The sequence below is a fragment of the Equus caballus genome, chromosome 13, assembly GCF_041296265.1.
Source record: "Equus caballus isolate H_3958 breed thoroughbred chromosome 13, TB-T2T, whole genome shotgun sequence".
Taxonomy (NCBI): domain Eukaryota; kingdom Metazoa; phylum Chordata; class Mammalia; order Perissodactyla; family Equidae; genus Equus; species Equus caballus.
In genome coordinates, this window is record NC_091696.1 from 7,680,132 (window position 1) to 7,703,716 (window position 23,585).

At 52.4% G+C, this 23,585-nt stretch overlaps 1 protein-coding gene across 6 annotated transcripts in view; it reads left to right on the top strand.

Moving 5' to 3' along the window:
- Positions 1-14,248, top strand: part of LOC138917083 (uncharacterized) — a 102,743-nt gene extending 88,495 nt beyond the window's left edge. For 2 of the 6 annotated variants that reach the window (XR_011424543.1, XR_011424531.1), the window contains 2 exons: positions 10,312-10,485; positions 10,728-14,248. The gene's annotated coding sequence lies outside the window, so the exon portion shown is untranslated. Of the gene's footprint in view, positions 1-5,449; positions 5,784-10,311; positions 10,486-10,727 lie in introns of those variants that run through there. The other 4 variants (XR_011424559.1, XR_011424532.1, XR_011424544.1 and 1 more) reach the window with 3 other exon arrangements.
- The last annotated feature ends 9,337 nt before the right edge of the window (positions 14,249-23,585 follow it).

A 23,585-nucleotide genomic window follows, 5' to 3' on the forward strand; every position in this document is an offset into this window, starting at 1 on the left:
TGACTGCCTCATGTACCATAAGACAGGCCTCACATCTCCTTCCCTTTGGATAAATGGGCCGAGTGAGGCACAAACAGGCCACGAGGGGCCTGTGCTCTGAGTTCATGGTTGAGCACACTTGGGCACCTGGCTCTGCTGGCCTCAGTCCTGGCTGCCTTCTGAGCAAGAATTTGGCCTTCTCCCTCCCTGACCCTGTACTTCCTGGGCTTGAATCATCTCCGCTGAGACCCACAGCTGACGTAGACCCTGTACACAGGTGCTACGGCCACACAAGGGCAGCTTTGTGCCTCTCTGGCAGAAGATTGGACACCACTGCCGATTGCACACCCCCAAGTACTCACTAAATAACAATAATAAGCCCTCTCTAATAACCCCTGGGGGATTGTACTGAGGGTGCTGACACGATCCAGTAATCAACTGCCAGCTTGGAAGGTGCTGCTGAGCAGAAAACCTTCCGTCCTGGGAGTAGGAAAGGGCGAGGTAAGTGCACTTTAGGACCAGAGATTAGTAAACATGCTGGAGCCTCTATGTCAATGGGAGAGCTTTTCCTGTGTCCTGTTCTTGTTGACTGTACCCCAGAGACCTTGATTTCCCTCATTATATGGAGTCACTTATCTAAGCATCTTATGACATTGACAAATTTAATTCCATCCTTGAAAAAGATGATGGAACACCACGTAGGGGTCGTTGGGAGGACAGGGCTGCCCCCATTAACCCTATGCTTAGTGCAATTGGAGGTTTCCAGGGGCTGCCCATCGTCCACCATCTTGTGCTGTGCCACCTCAGGTGAACTCTACAGAGCTTTCCAATTGTGTGGTGTTTTTTTGGATACTGGATGTGTTCAACTGGTGGTAGACACCACTGGGAGAACAGCGGCAGGAGGGGAGACCTATCTCCGCCCCCCAGTACACAATGGCCTGAGGCGTTTCTTTGGATGGCTGCATCCCGTTATGATGGGAGACCATTATACCACCCACACCATGATGACTGCGTCTACTCCACAGCTGTAGCTCTCATCACTTCTGGTGACACCTCTCACAACCTCTCCTTTGAATCTCAGAGTGGTCACAGCTCCTCACAGCTGCTACTTCCCAGATGTCTCACTAAGGGGGAAAATGTCTGGGCCTTCCTTGGCATATGGGAACAAGAAGGTTTTCGTGGCACTACCAAACAATCACCAAGACCAGAGGGCTTGCTGGCTGGGATAGGTGGACATGGAGAAGGGGCAGGAGAGGAGGCAGGATGGATGCAAATTAAAGCCCCCAGACCACCCGGAAAGCTGGGACTGCAGCTTGTTTCTACTAACCATCTCCTGTCATTATTTTAGAGATTGTGGCTGCTTACTACCCTGAAGCCTCAGTTCCATAATTCGCCAGAACAGATTTGGTTTGGAGCATGAGTGCATCAGTGCAGTGCAAGGGGTGGACTATGGTTGACAGTGCTGATGGCCCACCCCCTCAGCCCACTGCACCTGTAGTTCCTGCACACTGAGAGGGTCACAGCTTCCCAACCCAATGCCTGCATCCTCTGTTCCCCTATGCTTCCTATGCACACATGGTGACACTAGAAGTGCAGGTGAATTCACCTACCGAGTCAGTAGAGATGGTAACTGATGGGCTAATAGTCCTAATCTCTTTGTTCCCCATGGGACAGTCTTGAGATGGTTCCACCCTATTTCTCAGAGGATCTTCAGGAAGACTGAGTCCCAGTTGCCCACAATAGTGACCATCTCATTGACATACCCTTTATTGGATTTTCTACCTTCCCCATCTCACTTGATCTCAGACTTCTCCTCCTAGAACTGTGAGAGAATGAATGTTTATGTTTTAGCCACCTGGCTTATAGCACTGTTCACAGCAGCCTTAGGAAACAAATACAAGCCTTTACATATTAATGGTTATAGCAAATGTACATAGACTAACCATGCAAACTAAACGACAGGGATTGGCAGAGTAGATTAAAAACCATGATACAACCATATGCTGTCTTCAAAAAACTTACTAGAAATATAACAATAGGGGTAAGTTGGAAGTAAAAGCATGGAAAACATAAAATAAACAAAATAAATCAGTGAATTATGTTACCAGTTATCAAGGGATTGCCTCTGTAATACAACATCAATGTGTTGCCCTCCATTGTTTGCTCTGCAATAATGGAGCTGGACCCAGTAGGCATTTCTCTTTTGCACCTGGCAGGGGTTAAGCTTTGTTAGCAGAAGGCTTAGGGCAAAGGGGCTTCCTTCCTGGTTCCAGGGTGCTTCCAGGTTTTTTCATTTTCTTTCTCCTGGTGTACAACCAGCAGTGGCACAATCTGAGGATGTCCACAGGCACTCACCCACAGTGGGTGATCAACAGTGGAATCAGTGGATCCCCTTTGATAGCTTCCTAGGGGGATTGAGTGGCACCCCCACAGGTGGAATCCCGGTGAGTCCTGTAGGTGTCATAACCTCAGCCCACCTGCCCCTGGTAGGGGACAGAACTTTGGCACTTGCCACTGTCCACCTACATTTCCCTACCCGCTGAACGCTGCTCTGACCATGGACCAGCTCTGGCCCTTGGCAACCGGCAAACTCCTCCACCATCCCTGAACTGCAGCCACACCTTCTCCGACAAAGTCTGAACCCGGCCTTGCAGAAGTGGACCCCTCCCACATTTGTTTCTTTCTTAGCTACTCTACTGTAATTCTGGGCTATTCTCTATAGTTCTCTTTACACTTTTATACTTAATTTTTCCTTATAGAAACTATTCCTGCTCAATCTTTTGTATAGTTTCTGTGTCCTGATTGAACATTGATTCACATAATTACATATTATTTTAAAAGATGATAAGTGCTATGGGGAGAAATCTAAGTGGAACAAGTTGTTTAAGGAGTGTCAGGACAAGGGGATAGTTTTATTTTAAATGGCATGGTTGTGACAAGCCTCACCAAGGTGACATTTGAACACAGAATTAAAGATAATGAAGGAAATGAACCATGAAATCATCAGGTGGAAGAGAATTCCAGGTGGAAGGAACATAGAGTTCAAGTCTTTGGGTAGAAGAGTGCCTGGCATGCACCAGGGACATAATGGAGGGCAGAGGGACTGGAGAGATTAATACAGGGAAAGAGTGGCCAGAGATGAGGTCAGAGAGAGGGTGGGACCGATTCAGTTGGGCTTGTAGGCCATGATAAGGACCTTAACTTTTACTCTGAGAGTAATAGAAAGCCTCTGGTGAGATTTTACAACGAATTTGACTTCTGGTTTTAAAACATCACTCCAGTTGCTGCATTGAGGATAAATTTGTGGGGCAAAAATAGAGGCAGAGAAACTACTTTGAAAGGTGCTGCAATAATCCAGTCCAGAACGATGGTGCAATGAGGCCTACCAGCCATCAGGGAGTAACAGGGTGTGGAATTACATACCCACAGCAAACAAAGAGAAAACTGGTCAGAGTAAATGAAATGATTTCTTCACTAATGGCTGGTCTACATATGTATTGTTGGAAAGTCCACAAGGCCAGAAACAAAAATCCTTTGTATAAAGAATGATTCCAAGGAACTGTAAGTCAAACCACACCCAACACACACAGATTCTAGAATTAGTTGACATGCCAAGAAAATCGCAAAGGAATAGTCTTTCAACAAGCAGTGTTGGGATAACTGCATATCCACATGTGAAAGAATTAAGTTGACCCCCTACCTCACACCATATGCAATACTTAAGTCAAAATGGATCAGGAATGTAAATGTAGGATCTAAAACTACAAAACCCCTAGAAGAAAATGTACAAGTAAACTTCATGGCCTTGGATTAGGCAATGGTTTCTTACATATGACGCCCAAAGTACAAGCGACTAAAGGGAAAATAGGTCAATTGAACTTCATCAAAAGTAAAACTTTTGTGCATCAAAGGAAATGGTCAAGGAAGTGAAAAGACAACCCACAGAAGGGGAGAACATATTTGCACATCTTTACATATCTGATAAGGGTCTACCGTTGAGTACATATAATATACTCTTGCAACTCAATAATAAAAATACAAATAGCTCAATTGTAAATTGGCAATGCATTTGGATAAGCATTTCTCCAGATTAATATGCAAATGGCCAATAAGTACAGGTAAAGATGCTCCCCATTATCAGTTGTTAGGGAAATGCAAATCAATACCAGAATGAGATATCACGTTACACACACCAGGATGACTATAATAAAAAAAGTCAAATAATACCAAGTGTTGGTGAGGATATGGAGAATTTGGAACCCTCACTCATTCACTGCTTGCCACTGGGAATGTGAAAAGGTAGAGTTGCTCAGGAAAATAGTTTGGCAGTTTACACTGATGAATAGCTCAACAAAAGTGATATATGAATACAATGGAATATTATTCAGCTGTAAAAAGGAATGAGGTATTGATACCTGGTACAACATGGATGAACCTTGAAAACATTATGCAAAATGAAAGAAGCCAGACCCAAAATACCACCTGTTGTGTGATTGCATTTATAGGAAATGTCCAGAATAGACAAATCCAGAAGGACAGAAAGTAGATTAATGAATGCCAGTGGCTGGGGGGAAGGAAGTATGGAGTATGACTGCTAATGGGCATGAGGAACCTTTTTATGGTAATGAACATATTCTGGAATTAGCATCGATGATTGCACAACCTTGTGAATATATTAAAAACCGCTGAATTATACGCTTTTTAAAACTTAAGATTATTTTTTAGAGCAGTCTTAGGTTCACAGCAAAATTGAGGGGAAAGCACAGAAATTATTCATATGCCCCCTGCCTCCACACATGCATGGCTTCCCCCATTTTCAACATGTCCCACCAGAGCGGTAAATGTGTTATGATTGATAAGCCTGCATTAGCACATCATACTCACCCCAAGTCCATAGTTTACCTTAACGTTCACTCTTGGCCTTGTTCATGCTATAACTCTGGACAAGAGAATAAGATGTATCCATCTTTAGGCTATCATACAGAGTATTTTCAATGCCTTAAAAATCCTCTGTGCTCTGCAGATTCACCCCTCTTCCTGCCCTCATCAATCTTCAGCAACCACTTGGGCATTTGTTCAGATCTTTCACTCATTGATTAATGAGGTTGTTTGTTTCCTTATTATTCAGTTTTAAGTGTTCTCTATGCATTTCCTATATCAGTCCTTTATGAGATGTGTTTTTGCAAATATTTTACCGTACTCTGTTACTTATCTTCTCAATCCCTTGTTATCATCTTTCACAGAGCAGAAACTTTTTACTTTTAATGAAGTCCAATTTATCCATTTCTCATGGATTGTGCCTTGAGTTGTGTCTAAAAAATCATCAACATACCCAAGGTCATCTTGGTTTTCTCCTATGTTATCTTCTAAGAGTTTTGGAGTTTTCCGTTTTACATTTAGATGCATGATCTATATTGAGTTAATTTTTGTGAAGGGTGTAAGATCTGTGTCCAGATTCATATTTTTGCAGGTGGATGTCCATTGTTCCAGCAGCATTGATTGAAGATCTGATCTTGGCTCCAGTGTATTGCCTTTGCTCCTTTGTCAATTCTCAGTTGACTATATTCCTGTGGGTTTATTTCTAGACTCTCTATTCTGTTCTATTGATTGATTTGTCGTTTCTTTCACCAATATCACACTGTTTTGATTACTGTAGCTTTCTAGTAAGTCTTGAAGTCAAGTAGTTTCCAACTTTGTTCTTCTCATTTAACATTGTGTTCTCTATTCAGAGTGAATTATACACTTTAAAATGGTGAATTTTTTGGTATGGAAATTAATATATAAATAAAACATATTTAAATCAACTCCTCAGAGAAACCTCCCAAGGCCACACTATGGAAGATGCTACCCCACGGCACTCCCTGCACTTCTGTCTCTGTCACTCCCCTGGCAGTGTCTGTTGAGGACACATCTCTCCCTAGGGTTACCCTGCTCCTTGACTGCAACCCTGGTGATGATCAATTTTCCCATGGAGTAGGCTTGGTAATGGCTGTCACCAAAGATGTCCACATCCTAGTCCCCAGAGCCTGTATATGTGTTACCTTCATGGTAAAATTTGCTATCCCAGTGAGATTAAGTGAAGAATCTTCAAATGGAAAGTTACCAACCTCTGTGGGCATCTGGAACTTCCAGGACCCCACACTCCCGAGTGTAGACGGGGGCTAGAGGAGAGAGGCCACAGTGTCTCCTGTATAAATTAGGGCGCTTGAAGTCGGTGATCCACATGACTGCGAAGTGTCTGTAGGCTTTGGCTTTCCATCAATGACCCACTATGCTCCAAGACCCTGGGATAATGCTTCCCAGACCTTGCAGGCCTGTGGATTAGGGAGAGGTTCAGGGGCTTTGGTGGATGAGGATCGGGCTAGAGAAGGACATGCCAGAGCACCATGCAGCAAGGCCAAAGTAGAAGGAAAGATGGTTTTTTGTTGGGGTGCTCTTTTGGAAGTCGAGGCGAGTCATTGTCCTAGCTGAGGCAAGGATGCCTCGTGAGTGAAGATGACGCCGATGAATGAACACATGGGCGGGGGGAAGGAGGCTTCCAAAGCCCCTCATACTGTCCTTGGTGTTGTAGGTCCCACCGAGAACCTAGAGAGTCACCGTCTTGAGAAGCCCCAGTAGAGGTGAATGTGTGGTTTTGTGCTGTCCCTGCCGTGGCTTCTGTCCAGTACTGGCCACTGGGGGGAACCTCCAGTGTCAGGGGGGCCCACTGAGCTGTGCTGGAGCAACTGAACAAAGGAGGAGTCATGTGGAAGTCACCCTGCCCATCCCCCCGCCTCAGAACCTGCTTGCACCTCCTATTACTAGCGTTCGTCTCCACCATTGCAGCAGGTCAAAAGCAGGAAGGAGAAACCGAAGATCTCCCTGTTTACTCATTGAGCAGCTGTGTGCCAAGCCCTCACCCTGGGCCAGGAGCCCTGGTCGGCCCTGGGGTGGTGCTAAAAAGTGCCTAGTGGTCCCTGAGCCCCAGGAGCTCAGTCTGGAGGGAGACGGGCAAAAGCACCACATTTGAGACGTGTGAAAGAGAAGAGCATGAACTGGAACGACAAGAAAGAGTGTCCTGCAGGGAGGGCTGGGGTCTCACAGGGTAGGAGAGTATGAAAGGCCTCCCCGGGGTGACATTGGCTGTGAGCAGAGTGACAGGAGGAGCCAGCCCCGCACATGCCGGGAGCAGTGTGCCAGGGAGAGGGCACTGCTGGTGCAGAGACATGCAGGCCTAAGCGAGTTTGCCAGAGGAGGTTCGAAAGGCTGGCAGTGTGGCTGCAGAGAGCCTGGAGGAGAGGGGAGGGAGGAGGGCAGGCCAGACCCAGGGCCTGGGAGGCGGCGCGAGGGATCTGCTCCTCCTGGACTCCATTGCTCCCAACCCTGCACCTCTCAACTACAAATACTGACGATCTCGCCATCTCTGTGGGCCAGGGACGCCAGCACCGCTGAGCTGGAGTCTCTGCCTCCTGGCGTCTTGCAGGTTGGGGCTGTGGCCTCAACTGAGGCTGTGCTAGGGTGAGATTTGCTATGGAGATCACTCCCGTGGGCGTGGTCATGATCAGCTTCACTGAGAGCTGAGCTCCTTTCTCCCTGTTGGCCAGGGCATGCCCCTGGTTCATCCCTATGTGGCCTCTACATAGGGGAGTTCAGGACATCCATGCATGGTCCCCAGGTCCATGGGTAAGAGAGACTGAGAGAGAGAGAGAAACAAAGGGGGCGAGAGAAGGAGGGAACACAAGAGCGGGAGGAAGTGGGAAGGACAGCCTGGGGAATGAGATCTGGAGGGCTGATCTATCACTTGTGCTGTGCTCTGTCGGTCAGAGGCCAGTCCCTGCCCACTGAGCGGCTCCACAGGGATGTGTCGGATAGGCAGTGACATTCATGCCTGCCAGGGCCACACTGACCGTGAGTGGAGTGTCCCGCGGTGAAAGGCTCGCTTCCTCCCTGGGCTCGTCCTGGGCTGAGCTCTGATCCTCCTCCCTGGGAGTGTTACTCATTGGGACCAGCTCTGCTCTCCAGGTTTTCCTGGACTCCATCTCCTCAGAGGGAGGTGTACACGGAAGGGGACTGAGGGCCGAACAAGCAGGGTCCTCCTCCCCACTCCCAGCTCTTTCTCTTCCTGTCCCAGAAGGGCTGAGGCCTCAGGAGCCTCTCCTCCCTGCTCCCCACCTTCTCTACCTTCAGAGCCCCTCGGCTCACCCTCTGAAGAAGACCTGGGGAGAAGTTTCCAGGTGGGAAGGCCTCTCTGCATGCGAGCCCCAGAGAGGACAGGGAGCCCACACAGGGCTGGGCTTTGCCAGTCAGTCAGCTGGGAGCCCCTGGGAGGCAGCAAGGCCTGGGGCCAGGGCCTGGGCTGGTGGCAGGTCTCTAACCCTCCCCGCAATGCGCACCTGCCTAGTCTCTCCTGAGTGTGTACAGGCCTGCACATGCGCACAACCTTCCAGACTCCCAGGGATGCGTGAAGCCCATGAAGGCCCTGTGTCTGTCTCACTGCCTGGTTCTCTCGCTCTCCTTTCTGGCTAGTTCGTGGCTCTGTTCTTGATACAACCTCAGGCAGCTGCCAAGTTGACCTTCCATGGCAGCTTGCCGCTGAGATGGCTACAGTTTCCAGAAACGCTCAGGGGCTGGGGTTTCCCCACCCGTGCAGAAACCAAGTGGACAACTTCTGACAGGGAAGCAGCCGCGTTCAGGCTTGCCATTGTCACAGGGCCCTGACACTGAGGGTGTGGGGCCGGGAGCTGCCCTGGGTGAAAACACCACAGACTCTCATTGGTCTCCCTCAGCCTCAGATGCTCCTCGGTGGGTTGTGTGCCTTCGGTCTCTTGGCAGAGTGCTGACCTGGTGGTTTTCTGCCGGCTTCTCCAGGATGGTCATTGCTGTGCTGGAGGTGGATTTGCTGAATTCCTCGCTCCACCATTCCGTTTGTCCTGCCGGCCCACCCTGAGGACGTTTGGAAGGCACATCCTTCCAGCAATCTGGGCACCCGAGATGGAGACTCCGGGGCCTGGAGGGATTTTGAGAAGAGCTGGTGGGAGGGCAGTATTGCAAAGCTTTTCCCTTCCAGAAAGCTCTCTGGGGTCCTCAGCATTTTCCTGTTTTTCAATCAAAATCCTGAGATCTTTAAAATGCCAGCAAGGTTGCAACATGGGCCCCAAAAACCACTGTCTCTGGGCATCCAACACCAATCAAATCTTCGGAATTGCTTGTTACTTGAGATGAGTGGAAAGGAATCGGGCAGGGGGCCGGGCGGAGGGGTGTTCTTGAAGCCAACTTTGTGTTTGGGAGGACAAATGCCATGCAGATGAGTCTTTCTCTGGACAGAAGGGCGGGACCTGTATGGAGACCCCAGCTGCAGACACTGCTGTGGTCGCACTCCTGTTCCCTCAGCCCACCTGAGTGCCCCTGCAGCTGGGAGCCAGTGCCCAGGAGACTGATAGCGGCCCCCTGCAGTGCCTGCATCCCTCCTCCCTGCCTGATGGCTCTCCTGCCCACAGGCCCTTCCTCTCCTGCAAGGCTGTGTGGGCTGCAGCGAGGAGACAGGAATGCCCTGGGGTGATCCCTCCACCTGAGGGGACAGAGCCACTGCAGGCAGGACCTGGTCTCCCGCTGGGAGGGAGAGTGATGCTCACCACACTGGTGCTTGCTCTTCAGGTCCCACTCTGGCTTTCCTCCTCCAGGCTCACTCCCCGCGTCCTCCCTAGGGCTTCCTGGGAAGACCTGCAAACAAACCGCTTCCCCTCCATCTTCCTCTGCATGGGAACCCAATTCTGCCAAGGCGCCACACCAGCTGTGCCTCTGGATAAGTCGTCCAGCCTTCGGGACTTGAGCTTCCTCTCCTGGAAGATGCTGACAAGTGGCCTGCCTCATGGAGTCATCAGGGGGGACCCGGTGTGTGATGATGCAAACCACTGCAAAGAAAGACGCCAAGTGATCCTGAAGTGAAAGTGCCAGCCTTGCAAAAGAAGCAGGAGCTCATGAGGCCCAGGGGGGAATGCGGGCAGCCTGTCCCAATGACGCGGACAGTCCCGGATGGATGAGCGTGGCCCCGCAGGGCAGGCCCCCGAGCAGCAGAAGAAGAGTCATTGGACGAGGAGGGGCCAGGACAGAGGCTTCCAAGGAGGAAGATTGAAGTGCTAGGGGATCAAAGAGGCCTTAGGAAAGTGTGAGCCCTAGAAGATGTTTCCTCAAATGTCATCGTTGGTCAGAAAAATGGTGTCACCAAGCCCCAATCCACTGGATTTCTTCTTTGTTGGTCTTAGGAATCAATGCACACTTGCAATCAGAGCCCATGTTTTGTTCAACATAGGGCATATTTCTTGGTCCTAACTTTTCCTTCTTTTCTTCTTCTAGCAGAGGAGCCGTGCACGCGTTCTCTCCATTCTTTCCTGTGCATGACTGGCCTCTCTGTTCAGAAGCGGATTCCTGGTGCTCATCACTCCCCCTCACCCGAGGGATGGCCGTCTTCCACGTCACACAGCAGATGTGAACCGTGGGGACAAGGGTCACGCCGGGTCACACTCACTGGTGAGGTCACATTGCTGGGTGCACAGCAGGGACCAGAGGATTTGGGCTGAATGAGTGAAAACTAGGAGTGAGAGTAGAAATGAGTGAATGACTGAGTGAGTGAGAGAGTGAGTGAGTGAGTGAGTGAGTGAAGGAAGGAGCCAATGAAAGCCTTGATGAATGAGTGAGGGAGTGCCTAAAGCCACAGCAGCTGGGATCCACTGAGGAGGAGACTTGATTTCTGAAGGGCTCTGGTGTCACAGGACAGGCCCTGGACAGCGGCATGGAACGTGTCCAGCTGTCCTTCTGGCTCTGAGCCCCTGTCACCTGCAACACAGAGTCGCCTGGATCTTCTTCAACTCCGCCTCAAGCAATGCTGGCTATTCCTGGGGACAGGGCAGCAGGAGGGAAGCCGAGGAGGGACTCCCCGGACCCTGCACCCAGGAGGACCACTGTGACAGCCTGGCAGGTGGTTCCCAATGCGCTCCGGACACCAGGCAAGAGATCCACAAGTCCTTCCTCAGCGGAGTCTCCCAAGAGCCCGTCAGGAGGCCCAGTCATTTCCTCACTGCGCAGATGGGGAAGCTGAGGCTCAGGCCCTCCCCTGCAGTCGCCAGCTAGAGAGAGACTGAGCATCGCCCAGGACCCCTGTCTCTCCGGCCCGGGGTCATTCTGCCCAGTGTCCCACATTGCAACCTCCTGGAGCTCAGGGCTCCTGTCTCTCCTGGGGCCTGCCCCATTCTGGCCTCCAGCCCTCATTGAACTCGAGGGCCAGGGCCATCCCATTTGCCTGGGGCTTGGGTGGTAACCAGGTTGGCCAGCCACAGACACTGTGGGCTCTCCGAGGACCAGGACCACCCTCTCGCCCCGCAGGATGAGGTCTCTCTGGGCACCAGCACCAAAGATTGTCAGGACTTTAGGGAAAAGAGGTCCTTCCTGGTCAGGGGGACCCATGGGGTCTAACAGGCACTAGGTTCCAGTCCTGGCTCTGCTCCTCTGTTGGGCACAGAGGGACCCAGTCTCTTTAAGCCTCGCTTTCCTCATCAGTGAAATGAAGGCCAGAATCCCTCATGCCCCACTGGGCTGCCAGGAGGATTCGGAGAGACAGCTCATGTGGCGAACAGAGGCCTGGACAGAGCTCGTCGTGCCCAGGAACCTATCCTGCTGACGTCACCCCCAGGAGAGCCCCTGGGGCCCTTGGCCTCTGCCCACTCTGTTCTCCCACCAGGCATGCCCGACTTGCTCTGACTCCTTTGTTCCTCTGGAATAACTTTCTCCACCCCATCCGGTGCCATGACGGTCTGCCAGCCCGGGTGGGATCCAGGCCCCCGGCCCAGTTCTCCTCCTGGGATTCCTCATCATGGGAGCTAGTAGCTGTGGAGCTCTTCGAAGGAGCAGCCACTCCAAGTGCAGCCTCCGTGAACTTGTCTCACACCACCACGGCAGGTCGGCTGCCAGCCCAGTGCACAGGGGAGGAAAGCGAGGCTCGAATGGCAGTCCCTTTTCAAGGCGCCCAGGGCTCTCTCCCTCGTCCCCACTAAGCAGAGCCCCTCCCTCCCAGAAGCAGAGTCTGCTGGCTGTGTGGACCAGGGGCTGGCACAGAGCCTGAGGCAAGGATCACTGCTAGAGGACCCTAGCTCTGCTTTGGGCTCAATGACCTTCTCTAAAGCCCCCAGCCCCAGGCTTAGAGCTCTGGCACCTTCCACGAGGCCTCCGTCGTACCTTGTCAAAGTCCCTTCTGCTCACACGAGGTTCAGCGGGTCCTGCGCATGCAGCTGAGAACGACCCCTGGACGGAGCATGTTCGAGGTGGTCCCCGTGACTCTGTGCACTGCCCTAGATGTGCTTTCCTGCCTGGAGGATGGGGTTTGGAGGGAGAGAGAGCAGGCAGGAGTGTGCGGGCCCTCCTCATCCTCTGTCCTGGTCAGCAGGTCAGGCTGCTCAGCTCAGGAGAGTTAGAGGCCGGGAGGGGCATTGGGAGGCCAAAGTGGGCTAGGGAGGTGGAGGGTGGGACCAGGGATGAGGGCAGCAGCAGGACCAGGCGGGCAGGAGGGGGGCCCTCCAGCTGCACAGGTCACCCCTGGTGCCTTCCTCACCTGCATCCTAGCAGCCAGTCCTTCTCCATCCCTCCCTGAGTTCTCTGCCCCAGGCTCTCTGCATCCCCACTTTCCCAAAACAGGCTCACAGCAGAGAAGGAGACCTCGAAGGTCAGAGAGTGACCAACCGCGGAACACCGTGTTGACGTCATGCGCCAGAATCTCCCCCTCTGGAGATATGTCCTCCAGGATCAGAGATTGAGGGAGGCTGATGTTCCCCTCAGCGTGAGGAGGGGAGAGGAAAGTCAGAAAGGGGGCACGTTCCACATCGGGGCCATTTGGAAATTCGGATGCCGGGATATCCAAGAGGAAGAGTGTTGTCTGACCAGGGTCCGCCCGTGAAGAAATCAGATCCAGAGGAGCACACGCCCTGCAGGCCTCCGCACTCAGCACCCACAGGATGCACGCACTCTGACGCACACACCGGCATATCCATGTGCACACACGCAGCACAGGTGTGAACATGCATCACCCCACACACATGCACCCCCGCGCATGGGCACACGGGCACACACACACACACACACACGCCCGCGCGCACACACACGTGGACACCAAGGGAAAGGACTGGAAAGGTGAAGACCACCTGTGAAGGGCACTCCTGAGTTGCCGCTTCCTTAATTCTTCAGTCTCTTAAAATTCATTCTTTTACTACAATAAACGTTCATTGTCTTGGAATAGAAATCTTCAAAAATAGAAACTAAAGAATGTACTTTATTCCAAAGATGAATCATCAATGGATTTCATTGAAGCTGTGATATTCACCTTTTTAGAATTAGGAAAGGAATACACGCACATTCTAAGAAGTTTCAACATCCCACTGGGAGCAGATGAGAGACTGGAAAGTCGCGAGCCCCGTGAACAGTTTGGTGCATATCTCCCTGGCGCGGTTGCTCTCATTCTGTCTCCTTCTGTCTGTCTCTCTCTCACACGCACATTCATTTTCATAGATGTTTGTCTCCCTGTTGATGTCACATATCCATGTTCTGGTGGATGGGCCGCACAGGTCCCATTGCCTCTCCATGAACCTGAGTTGTGTTCCCAGCTCCCAGCTATTGCGACCATTGCTGTCATGACTACTCTTGAAAAGAGATCTTGGAAACCTTGGGCAAGACCTCCTGTGGGCCACACTCCTGGCATTGGCACTGCCAGCAAAGGTGGGGTCCTGGGGAACTTGGATGGGTCCCGCAGGCTATTCTCCCAGAGAGCAGTGTCCTTTCCCCCTGCTCTCCAGGGATCTGCGGGGGCCTCTGCTGCCCCAAATTCTCACCAGGGCTGGTCGCAACCAAACCAGAAACCAGCCAGTCTGGTGGTGACCAATGCCGTCTCCACGGTGTTTCCGTTTGCACGCACCCTCATGGGGGAGGTCGAGCATCTTTGACATATGCTGTCCCTATGTATCGCCTCTCGGGGGAATTGCGTGTGTTTGCTCTCTGTCCCTTGAAAACAACGACTTTCAGGAGTTTTTTGGTCCAGAGGGAGGTTGCACCTTTCTCTCACCTTGGTTGAGGAGGAATGCTTTCGAGTTTGTGGTTTGTCTTTCCAGCTGTCTCCCTTTTTCTTGTTTTTGTTTTGGCCACGGAAGAACCAGGCACTTCTGTGTGGCTTGTGGCTCTGGTGTCCCCCTTAGAAGAGCGGTCTGTAGCCTGACATAATAAAAGGGCTTCATTTGAAGCATCTAATCCATAATCCATGGGGACTTTCCTATCAGCTGGCAAAAATGCTATTCAAGTAGAAAGGGAAATGAAAAATCGATCAGTGCTTCTGAAAATATGGAAGCAGACTAGGATGGCCACCTATGGCATGACACTGCTTATCGGATCCATCCAGAAAAGACTGACCAAAACCTGCCAGAACACACATTAGGGGTTGTCAGGCAGCGAGGGAGGAATGGGGGATGAGCGCTTTGGGAACAGGCTTCCCTTGTGGTGAAGGGAATGTTCAGCAACTGGACATTGGTGATGGAGACCGAGCATTGGGACTGCACTTAATGCTCAGGAATCGTACCATTGAAAAGGAGAAAACGCAGAGTTCTTCAAACAGAAATCTATTTCAGATTTTATACAAACACCAAACAAAGAGACAAAATGAAAAGAAAAAAATGCTAAACAGACATACAGGGGAAGCAGGGAGAGGAAGGGAGGTCGTGGTGAGGGAGCATGTGGAAGGGATGGGTCAGGAGCTGGGGATGACTGGGGTTGGAGAGTGAGCTCTCCCGGGGACAATGCTGGGGCCTGAGCGGGCTCCAGGGCTCCAGGAGGCTCTGGAGCAGGGGATGGCTCTCCCTGCTCCCTGGCGACAACTTCAGCCTGCCCCAGGGCCCTGGCAGGAGCTGGAGCAGGGGATGGCTCTCCCTGCTCAGGTGGTTCGCTGACAGCCAGCTGCATGGCTCCTGCCCGAGCCTGAGGAGGGGCTGGCTCTCCCTGCTCCCGTCCTGGGGCCCCGCTTGTCTCCTGCCCTTGTGCAGGAGCTGCTGAATGTGATTGTGCTCCCCGCATATGGGCTGGGGCCTGTGCTGGCTCTGATCCTTGTCCAACAGTCCCTGAAGATGCCAGCCTTTTCCCCATGCCTGCCGCTCTGGTGTTCCCCCACAGCTTCTCCTCCCTCGGGGAGATGGACTCCGTGTCCCGAGTGGACCTCTGCAAAGACAGTGACCAACAGCCAGCCCAGAAGCATCAGAGCCCTGCTCAGCTGCCCCTGCTCTTTCTTCTGCCCTCTGCACCTAATGCCCCCACATCAGGCACCACCCTGTGTCTGCGCAGAATTCTCCCCAGGATGAAACAGATAGACCTCAGGGGCTCGGGAGAAACCTCGGGCAGACGGTGCTGCCCGCCACCCCACGTCCCATCCAATCAGCCATGAGCTGGGGTGAGAATGGGCCCGGCCCACCAGGCTTCTAACCCCTCATCAGCCTGCTCCTCCTCGCGGTGGTCCACTCACACAAACCACCCTTCCACACGCACACACACACACATGCACACACATACTAACACACACACACACACACACACACACACCCAGGGAGGGGACATAGGGCTGTCCAAGTGGGACCACAGTGGTGGCCTGGCCTGGATTGGCCCACCCCGGGCGTCCCTGTCTTACCTTTGTGTCCCTCCGCACGAATGTCCAGAGACGTCTCGAGCGGGACAGGAGCCCGCCTTTACGTCCAGGGCACTCCTTGCGGGCTCTGCTGAGACTGCGGCCCCGGCAGATAGGCAGACAGCAGAGAAACATGCTGCTCCTTCTAGACAAGCTATTGGGGGCTGTCTCTAGGAGCTGGGTGCCTAGAGACCAGGGTTCCAAGTTGTCTTGGGCCCAGTGAGGTCACTGCCTGGGGACCCCTTCCCTAGGCTTCCTGCTCACACAAGACCTCCCTAAGGGCCCCCTGGGCCGCTGACTTCTCACCCTCCATCCCAACACCACGGCCATCCACAGCTGCACCAACACAGCCCAACCCACCGACCCTGAGGAGGCCTGGCTCGAGTCAGAAGCCAGCGTTGGGGACACAGAGCTGGTCAGACCTGGCTCCTCCTTCTTGCCAGTGATGTCCCCCTGGACAGCCATGTGCCTCTCAGGGCCTCCCCATGCCCCCATCTGTGCAGTGCGTGTCATTCTAGTACCTACTTGCTAAGGGTGTCTTCAGGTGTCTAGACCTATCAACCCCTCTAGCGCCTGTCAACCCATGGGCCGCTACCCCGTGGAGCTCCTGCCCAGACTTAGCACGGGAAGGGTTCCCCAAAGGGCTGGGCAGGACAGACAAGACAGCTCCAACAGACCTGGGGCTGCTCTGGCATCTGGGAAAGGCACTGCCCCTCCTGCCTGTTTCCCAGTGTCCCCAGGGAGCGTTGTCATGAAATGCTGTTCAGACATCATCTCCCTCTGGCTCACAACCTTCCGGGGCCTCCTGTTAGGTTCAGACTCAGGTCCAACAGCCTCCTCTCCGCCTATGTGCATGGCAGACCCCAGAATGGCTCCCAGTGTTCCCACCCCCTAGCCACACATCTTATGTGATCCCGCCTCCTCACGGGGAATGAACTGGGTTCCAACCAGTAGAATATGGCAAAGGGATGGGATGTCCCTTCCAAGACGGAGTTCTGCCTGCTGCCCTCTCTCCTGTGTTCATTCTCTCTCCATCTCTCTCTCTTTCTGTCTCTCTCTGCATCTCTCTGGGCCTCTGTCTCTCTCTGTGGGGCTGTGTCATTTTCTGTCTCTCTCAGTCTCTCCCGGTCTATGTTTCTCTGTCTCTTTCTCTCCCCATTTCCATCTCTTCTTCTTTGTCTCTCTGTCTCTCCTCTCTGGCTTTCTGTCTGTGTCTCTCTCGGTGTTTCTCTCTGTCTCTCTGATCCGTTGTTCAGGAGAAGCAAGACGAGATATTAGGAGCTGCGCTTGGTGGCCCTCGTGCAAAGAGCTAGCAGAGGGTCCCGGCTCCCAGACGGAAAAGACTCCCAAATCCATCCAAATGGCGTCCTGCCGATAGTCGGGCAGTGGTGTCCGAGACAGCCCCCGCCCCTCTAGCCTCCGTTGAGCCTGCAGCCTCAGCCTCCCGGGAGACCTGGAGGCAGAGGTTCCTAGCTGAGCTGAGCCTGGATCCTGGGAGAGAAACGAGGAGGTGGTGCCTGTTTGTTCTTAGGAGTACCAAGTTAGGGTCATGCTCACACCCAGCCTAGACAGCTAGGAGCTCCTTCCAGGCCTGAGTCTGGCCCTGCCCTCCTCCCCTCCAGCCTCCTCTCCTCCCAGGCTCTCTGCAGCCACTCTAGCTCCTTTCTCACCTCCTTCGGCCAGATTCCCTTGTGCCTCTGAGTGTCTGGCCCTCGGAGCTTCCCTTGGCACACTGCTCCCGGCTGTGTGCAGGGCTGGCTCTTCGTGTCCTTCTGCTCGTGGCACCAATGTCCGCTCAGAGGACTTTCGACCCACCTCAGGGCTGCAGGCCCTCCCTCCAGCACCCTGCTTCATTGCCCTCTAGCACCTGCGCATCTTTTCCACATGGATTTGCTTTCCTCTCTTGGTCCCTTCCCCCTGCAGGCGGTGAGCTCCTATAGGACACGGATCGTGTGAGGGCTTTCAGAACCGCCCCCAGGCTCACACTGCGCCTTCACAGAGTGAGTGCAGGCCCACAGCAGCTGAAAGAAGGGGATGATCTCAGAGCCCCCTTCCGCCTCTGAACAACTCCCATCGTCGCCATGGATGCCAGTCACGAAAGGTGCCTGTTGCTTTGGCCAGGGGAACCCCCAGAATGACCACTGAGTGTGCCTTCCCTCTTCCAGTTACTCCTCTGAGCACAAGTGGCAATAAACCCCCTGGTGGTCAGGTCCAGCATTGCAGCAACAGGCAGGACAGCAGGAGAGAAAAAACACACCTTTGTTCCAGGCCCTGGAGGCAGCGGTTCCAGCAGGGCCCAGGGCGCAAAGGAGAAGGCCGTACAGGCTCCGGGGGTGATGTGAGGGACCTGTGAAGCCTCTCTTGCTCCCTCTCTCCCTGCACTGGCCCTGGCGTGTGCACTTTCCCCACGAGGCCTCCTCACCGCAGCCAGGGCACTGACTCCACTCCACGTCCAAATGAGGACCCCGAGGCTCCAACAAGGATGGCCTCGGTCCTGCTCTCCAGATGAGGGGTCCATAGCTCTGCCAAGTTCTGCAGTAGCCAGGTGCCCAGCCCACCTACAGCTCAGGCTGCCCTCTGCCCAGAAAGGCCTCGAGGGACTAGAAGGCCCAGTCCAAGGCCTCGGAGCACGGTGGGTCATGGATGGACAACTGAGATCGATAGACTCTTCTACAAGCTTGTGGGGTCCTTGGAGTCACTCCTCTAGGCTCCCCAATTGATGGAGGAGTAACCTCATGCCTTCTATCCACTGGCCCCTTCCATACTGGGGGTGGGGCGGGGGGGGGGGGGGAGTGTCACATCCTACATCCAGGTGCCCAGAGTGGTGGACACAGGATCCCAGACCTTGTCAGGCATCTCTCCTCCTCATGCTATAGTCCTGGGCATGTTGCTAGGGGCCCGGAAACCCCTGGGCCATGGCAGAGCCACCTCCAACCTCTTTCTTCTTTGCGGCTGTCACCTCCCCAGTGTGCACTCCCCTCCTGATGCCCGCCCTGGGCAGGCAGAGTGTGTGTGAGTGTGGGCCCATGTGCTAATGCCCAAAGGAAAGGGCCCCCAATGGGAGGGCGTGGACAGAGGTCTCTCAGGATCTTAGGGGCTCTCCTTCCCAAAGCCAATCTCCTGGGACGCTTGAGCTGGCCTAGGGGCCTGGAAGCCTCACTTCTCCTCTGGACTCTGCCCACCTCGTGGGCCCAGGGCTGGTCCCTGTTTCCCCTGGCCTCATCTCCCCAACTGTCCCGTGAGGGTTGTGCAGGAACTGCATCAGCCCTGCTCGGCATGGACACAGCCCTGGCCTCCTGCCCCCATGGGTGTGGTGGGGCCGCCCTCAGGGGCTCCCAGGCCTCTCTCCCTCGGGGCAGCCGGGCCTCCTGTCCCTGGCCAGGCACACAGAGCAGCCCTGCTGGCAGCACACGTGTGTCGCCGCCCCAGCACGCATGTGGACCACAATAGTCTGCTAGTGTGTCTGGTTTCCTGTGTCCCCCTCCCCTCCTTCGGCATGGCTTCCTGCCCATGGGCAGCATTCCTTGGCAAAGGTCTGCTAGCCCTTTGGATCCCAGACTGCCGAAGGCACCTGAGGCTGCCATTGGTCCATTGGAGGCCAGGACAGCCTGGTGACTGGCCGATATCTTGCCTGCAGCAGGAGATGTTCAGGGTGACGGTGCTCCCTGGTGGCCCGGGCCAGCAGCATGGACAGAAGATGCCCACTGTGTTTTTGTCACCCTCGTCTGTAACTGCTTTGCTACCCAGCTAGTCAGACCCTGGGGAGGGTGGCCCAGTGGCTGAACAGCACTAGAGACTTTTGCGAAGGTGACCTTGGCAATATTGAGTCCCTTCTCTTCATGTGAGGGAGGGCGGAGCTGGCTCCATGCCTGACCTCACCTCCTCGGTGAAGGTGAAGGTGGGCTTCTTCAGGACAAAGTCACAGTAGGCGGCGAGGTTATGGCGCTGAGCACACTGGCATCAGCAGAGGTCTTCATCTTGCTGGGGGAGGGGCAGAGGAAGAGTCTGCTGTGCTGAGCATGGCCACAGCAGGGAGAGGGAAAGGCACAGAGACAGGAAGCAGACAAGGGGTCGTCAGGAGCTAGGGAAGTGGGGGTCGGGGCATGGCTGCTTAATGGATACACGGCTTCTGTTGGAGGGACAGAAACGATGGGGAGCTCCAGAGTGGGGACGGCGCACAGCAGAGAGGAGCCAGTTCATGGCCCTGCGTTCTACACCTTGAAGTGACGAAAACATTAAGTTTTACTAAATCTAAATTTGAACACATTAAACATCAAAACCCACAACACATAAAGGAGAAGTAAACTACTTCCCTCCCAGGCAAGGAGAGGGCCGCTCCGGGGTGGAGCTGGAGCTGGCTGGGCCTTAGTTGCTGGCCGCGAGGATGCTGCTGGAGCTGGTGTGGCGCGGGAGCCACTGCCGTGGCTGATGCTGAAGATCCCACCAGCTCTGGCTGGGGAAGGGGTCCAGGAGCCGCACCTGATCTGGGGCTCGAGCGAGGTCTGTCCCAGGTCACAGTGCCAGAGCTGCTTCTCAAACGGCTCCAGTTCTGAGACTGACTCGAACTCGGCCTTGCGGCCAGATTTGGTGCAGGAACCAGCGATGGAAAGGGCTCCTGCTTCGGAGCTGGAGTGAGCTCTACTTCTGCAGCTGGCCCCCACTGAGCTCCACAGCTGCTGTCAGAGCTGCCACTGGTCCACAGCTGGTGTGAGATCTGCTGCTTTAGGTGGCTCTAACTTTGGAGGTCGAGGGACCTCAAGCTCTGCTGCTGGTGACCGAGCCGGCTCTAGCTCCACAGGTGGTAAACAGCGTGCTCCGACCTCATGACGGCCTCAGTGACATCACCAACCAATCATGACGTTCCCGTCAGAGGATGGAAGTGTGCCAGCACATCGTCAGATATGACACTAGTGTTATTTCATCTCAGTTACAGTCACACATTCATTTTCAGGTTGCTAAAAGGACACTAGGATCACACAAACAATTCACTCTTTGCTCCAATTGAACGGAGCGTACTCTCTAGACTTCATTGTTCAAGAAATATTACAGACACAATTGAAGTCACCGTTCTCATTCCTCTCTCTTTCCTCCCCAGAGCCAAATACTGTTTGACATTCATTTATGTATTCTGCACACCATGTTTCTTTTTGAGGAAGATTAACCCTGAGCTAACATCCACTGCCAAGCCCCCTGTCTTTGCTGAGGAAGATTGGCCCTGAGCTAACATCCGTGACCATCTTCCTCTGTTTCACACGTGAGACATCACCACAGCATGGCGTCATAAGCCGTCTGTAGGTCCACACCCAAGATCTGAACCAGAGAACCCCAGGCCACCAAAGCAGAGCATGCGATGTAAACCACTGTGCCACCGGGCCTGTGCCACCATACACATTTTCTTTGGCAGAAATACAATTGTCCCAAATTTGCTGAGTTTTTTTATAAGTGGCTATCAAAGATACGCATCCTAGCAGAGGGTGTTAAAATTCTGTCCTTTCAAAATAAAGATAACAATCCAACAATTAGCTGAGAAATTCCTTGCTCTTTGGCTATAATTTTTAAAAGAGGTTTGAAAACATCTCCAGTGTGTTACAGTGGATTCTCCTTATTGGGAAGAGTTACGTTCTATAAATTCTTGGCTGGCCCTACAGGAGCAAGACTGAACCAGTGCTCTTGGGGGAAGGGCCAGGTCAGGTCTCTGCAGCCTCTGGTCGTGACACGTCTGTGAACCTGTCAATGCACAACGTTGTTTTCTGTGTGTCTCTCTAAAGACCCCTGATTTCCTACAGGCTGTTGACTCATGAGTTGAGCTCCCAGCCAACAGCACCGTCTATGACTCAGGCCTGCAGGAAGCTCATCTACCACGAGCCTGTCCCATGGGAGGCCCATCACTGGCTTCCTGTGCTTAGGAACACTAGACAGCCCTTCAGCACGACATTTGAGGGCCATCGTCAAGAGCAAATCTCCAAGAAAAAGCACAGAAGGGGAAAACGTAGCCTTAACTTCATCAGGAAAAGCACACTCGTTGACATGAGAGCTGAAATAAAAGTGTCGCCCTGTCCCACCTCAGGTGGTAATGTGTGCCTCAGGCAGCTCCAAGTTTGTACTGCTCTGCACATGCCCAGGAGTTCCCAGGGAAAGCGCGAGCACTATTGGGTTTGGATTGACCCATAAAGTTTAGTGAGCAGGTGAATTCACAAATTCAAAATCAGTGAATAATAAGAATTGATTCTCTTTGGTTGCCCAAACCAGGGAGACCATAAAGCCCTCCAATTTCACAACTTAAACCCAGAAACAGTTCCCGAGTCTCCTTTCAAATCTTCTCCAGGAAGATTGGCGGTCTTCCAGCCATTTGTTAAAAATGTCCAAACACACATCTTCTGACTGGTTGAGAAGAACACCTGATTGCCCTCAAGAAGACCTGTGTGTACACACACTCTCTACTTTGTCTCATTCTCTCTTGAACCGGTTCTGATGGACCTCTGCCCCGCCACTGCAGCTGTTCCCCCAAGGTCACAGGTGACACCACCTTGCTGAATCCTACGGTCACTTTATAGTCTGCAGAATACATGGTCTATTGGCAGTTGAATTACCAATCACTGGGGCTCTTAATATTGTCTCTTAATAACCAGTAAATTATTGGAGGAAATCAGATCTTTGTTTGGCAAGATATCAATCAATATACCATCTGGTCTCATACCACTCATAAAAGTCCACTCCAAATCTAAATAGAAAGGATAAAAGTATTAGATGAAGTGCTCACCAACATTATAGAACATCTTTCTAGCTTGGATAACAGGCTGTCTTCCCAAATAAGACTCAGAAAGCCAAAGCTCTAATAGTTAAGATTAATCAAACCAACAACATCAAAATACAGCTTTGGAAGAAAAAGGGCCCCATAAATCAAGTAAAAAGAGAGGAATAAATATATCAACACATAACCAAGTGTTTCCAAGCACAATATAGTAAGAACTCCTATAAATTCATAAGGGACCAACCGCCCAGTAGAAATGTCGCCAAGGATTTGAAGAGCCAAACAATTCTCAATGGAGGATATATCAGATGCCAGTCACAATACAGCGTTCAACCTTCCTAGACATGACAGAAATACAAAATAAATCAACAAAGAGAGATGCTTTCAGTATCAGATGGAGAAACATTCAAAAACTTTCTTTCAGGGCCGGCGTGGTGGCGTAGCAGTTAAGTTTGCACATTCTACTTCAGGGGCCCGGGGTTTGCCGGTTTGGATCCCCGGTGCGGACATGGCACCGCTTGGCAATCCGTGCTGTGGTAGGTGTCCCACATATAAAAGTGGAGGAAGATGCGGATGAATGTTAACTCAGGGCCAGTCTTCCTCAGCAAAAAGAGGAGGATTGGCAGCAGATGTTAGCTCAGGGCTAATCTTCCTCAGAAAAAAAAAAAAAAGTTTCTTTCAGGTGTGTGGTATATGGAAAAATGAATCCACTCATATACTATTAAAGAACAACTTTTGGAGAACCCAGTGAAAATATCTATGAAAAAGTGTTAAATGAGATTTTCTAGGACCCAGCAGTTCTGTTTCTCAATATCTACCCAGGAGATGACCGCACACAGGTGCAAAAGGAAACACGTATGAGAATATTGACCGTAACATTGTAATGTCAAAAACAGAACCACCCAAATGCGCAGCAAAAGAAGAAGCATTGAGGAAGATATAGTTTATTCACACTGACATGCAGGAGTGAAGAAGAGTGGGGTACGTCCAAGCAAAGTGCTCCAGCAGTATCTTCCATATGGTTTTGAGTGAAAAGAGGAGGTGGCAGAATAGGGTGCACACCATACCATGATGTTCTTTATACACACACACGACAAAAGGAAAAGTAATTTTTCTACATATATATGGGAGGTTGTGGTAAAAAGAGGCTTTAGCTTTATGCAGATATAACTTTTA